This window comes from Cebus imitator, unplaced genomic scaffold (genome assembly GCF_001604975.1).
Source record: "Cebus imitator isolate Cc_AM_T3 unplaced genomic scaffold, Cebus_imitator-1.0 Scaffold529, whole genome shotgun sequence".
NCBI lineage: Eukaryota > Metazoa > Chordata > Mammalia > Primates > Cebidae > Cebus > Cebus imitator.
In genome coordinates this window covers 383,164-386,674 of record NW_016107844.1, presented here as the reverse complement: position 1 = coordinate 386,674, position 3,511 = coordinate 383,164, and positions in this window count along the sequence as shown.

Genomic DNA, 3,511 nt, shown 5'->3' with positions numbered 1-3,511 from the left:
ACGGGGTTTCACCATGTTGACCAGGATGGTCTCGATCTCTTGACCTCGTGATCCACCCGCCTCGGCCTCCCAAAGTGCTGGGATTACAGGCTTGAGCCACCGCGCCTGGCCTTTTTTTTTTAAAGAAGGGTTTCACCATGATGGCCAGGCTAGTCTTGAACTCCTGACCTCAGGTGATCCACCCACCTCAGCCTCCCGAAGTGCTAGGATTACAGGTGTGAGCCACTGCACCTGGCCTATTTGTTTAATTTTAATTTCTTTTCTTTCTTTTTTTGAGGCAGTGTCTCAATCTGTCACCCAGGCTGGAGTGCAATGATATGATCTTGGCTCATTGCAACCTCTGCTTCCCAGGCTCAAGTGATCCTTCTACCTTAGCCTCCAAGTATGTGGGACTACAGGTGCACACCACTATGCCTGGCTAATTTTTGTATTTTTTGTAGAGGTGGAGTTTTGCCATGTTGCCTAGGCCGTTCTCAAACTCCTGAGCACAAGTGAGATACCCACCTTGGCCTCTCAAACTGCTAGGATTATAGGCATGAGTCACCACACCCAGCTTGTAAAAAAAATTTAAAGTAGAAGTGGAAGGGTTTCACTATGTTGCCCAGGCTGGTCTCAAACTTCTGGCCTCAAGTGATCCCCCTGCCTCTGCCTCCCAAGGCACTGGGATTACAGACATGAGCCATTGTACCCAGCCTTTTTCTTGAGGTTTGGGGGAGGTGATGGGAAGAGGTAGCAATATGAGAAGAGGAAACCTCCTTCTTTCTTCCCACCCCCTTAAATGTCGGGCCTCAGGCCCTGCGAGAGACCTCTTGGCCGAGCTCTCCAAAACAGCTCTGCCACGGATCCTCCCACCACTCAAGAGATCCTGGGAACTAATGTCAGAGAAAGCCAAGTGCAATGTTTATTTTTATTTAGCTGTACTTTCTTCCACTTGATTCGTTCCTGACTGGGTTTTTGTTTTCCTACCAGATTAGAGAAGAAAGGGAGGGTTGTTTTAAAAAGTTCACTCTCCTTAGCAATAGTGAAACCAGAATCCTTGGTGGTGCTGCGGCCCAGCAGAGCTTGTGTCTACCCAGAGGGTGCACCTGGTGGTGGGAGGTGGAGCCTCACCTGCCCAGGTATGTGGCCTGGACCTGGCCTCAGGCAGGTGTTTATAAAGCACCTTTGATTTAGCACAGCCTATAAAAGAAAGGGCACACACTCTTCTAGGAAGAACTGCATTTTGAAATAGAGTTTTACATAAAATAAAACAGAATAACCCGGGCTGAATAATGCACGTGTCGAATGCATATCAACACCTGGAAGGACGTTTGATCCGAGGAAATGAATCCCTGGGAGGACTTTTTTCCCCCCCAAATAAAATACCAGTTATATAACATAACCAAATAGTGCCACAGAGATGGTGCCCTCTCTCTCTTGTTTTATTTTATTATATTTACTACTTTATTTTTTAAATTTTGAGGCAAGGTCTTGCTCTGTTCCTCAGGCTGGAGTACAATGGTGCCTTCATAGCTCATTGCGGCCTCAAACTTCTAGGCTCATTTGATCCTCCTGACTCAGCCTCTCAAATAGCTGGGACTACAGGTGTACGCCACCGCGCCCGGCTAATTACTTTTTTGGAGAGATGGGGTTCACTCCGGAGAACCAGCACAGGCTGCTCTCAAACTCCTGGCCTCAAGCGATCCGCTCCCAAAATGATAGGATGGCAGGTGTGAGCCACCGTGCCCAGCCTGCCCCTTTCTTCCAAGCTGGCACCTATGGCTAGACGATTTCCTTCAGGCATTGACAACAGAGGGGAATTAAACCAAGGAATTCAAAATTAATTCTAACATACAGTGTCTCACACCGTTTTAAGTGCCCTCAAACTTAACGATAGAGGAAGCATTCACCTGAAGTAGGCTTTGTTCAGCTGACACAGATTCATCATTATCATTCCTGTTAGCAAACATTTATTGGACATTTTTGTGTTAAAGAAGATCCTGTTTGTCAAATATGTTTTATGTACTTTAAAGCACCACGCAAAGATGGTAATGTACTTGGTGGATTCATAGACTCCAAAAATATCATGCTCTATATTTTACAGGTAGGGGAACTAAGGCCCTGGGAAGGAAAAGACTGAGTAATCATCTTTCCTTACTGTATTTGTCTTTCTTTCTTTTTTCTTTTTAAAGATGGGGTTTCACTATGTTGGTCAGGCTGGTCTTGAACTCCCGACCTCAGGTGATCCGCCCACTTTGGCCTCCAAAGTGCTTGGATTACAGGCGTGAGCCACCACGCCTGGCCTCTTTTTTCTTTATAAAAAAAATTTTTTTAAGACTGAGCGCGGTGGCTCATGCCTTAATTCTAGCACTTTATGAGGTTGAGGCAGGCAGATCATTTGAGGTCAGGAGTTTGAGACCAGCCTGGCTAACATGGTGAAAACCCATCTCTACTAAAAATACAAAAATTAGCCAGGCATGGTGGTGAGCACCTGTAATCCCAGCTACTTGCGGGGCTGAGGCAGGAGGATTGCTTGAACCCGGGAGGTGGAGGTTGCAGTGAGTGAAGATCGTGCCACTGCACTCCAGCCTGGGCCACAGAGTGAGACTCTATCTCAAAAAAAAAAATTTGTTTTAACACAGTTCATGATAACTTGCCTTATTTTAAATGATAGCACCAGGTGCTGATGATTCAAAGAGATGAGAAATGCAAGTAATAGTTTAGCTCTTGAGAGGGAACACTGAGAAATTAGCCCATAGTGTCTAATCTCTCATTTGTGCTTTACTTGATTCCTGATGCCCCTGAGGGTGACCTGGCGATGCAGCGACTCAAATCTTCAAAGCAACTTTGAACATAGTAGCAAAACCTAAAAGGGAAGCGGGCACAGGAGAGTCTGGATATAGAAGAGAATCCATGGCTGCTTGGATCCATGGGCTGCTGAAGGCAGTGACTGAGATCCTAAAACAAGGCTTAGCTCCCAGAGCAGGTGGCATCAGAAGAAATCTAAGCAGCAGGGTGCTGGAGAACCATAGTGCAAGGACGCCGGAGCCGTGGCATCATTTATTCAGTTATTTAGTATTATTTATTCTTATTCATACATAATGATGTACATATTTTGGGGGTACATGTGATTATTTATTTATTTATTTTGAGATGGAGTTTTGCTCTTGTTTCCCAGGCTGGAGTGCAATGGCGTGATCTCAGCTCACCGCAGCTTCCACCTCCCAGGTTCAAGCAATTCTCCTGCCTCAGCCTCCCGAGTAGCTGGGATTATAGGAATGCACCATCATACCTGGCTTATTTTGTATTTTTAGTAGAGATGGGGTTTCTCCATGTTGGTCGGGCTGGTCTTGAACTCCCAACCTGAGGTGATCTGCCCGCCTTGGTCTCCCAAGGCGTGAGCCACCACACCCGGCGTGATTGTTTATTATTATCATGATTAGAGATTGAGTCTCGCTCTGTTGCCCAGGCTAGAGAGCAGTGGCGTGGTCTTGGCTCACTGCAACCTCCACCTCCGGGGTTCAAGCACTTC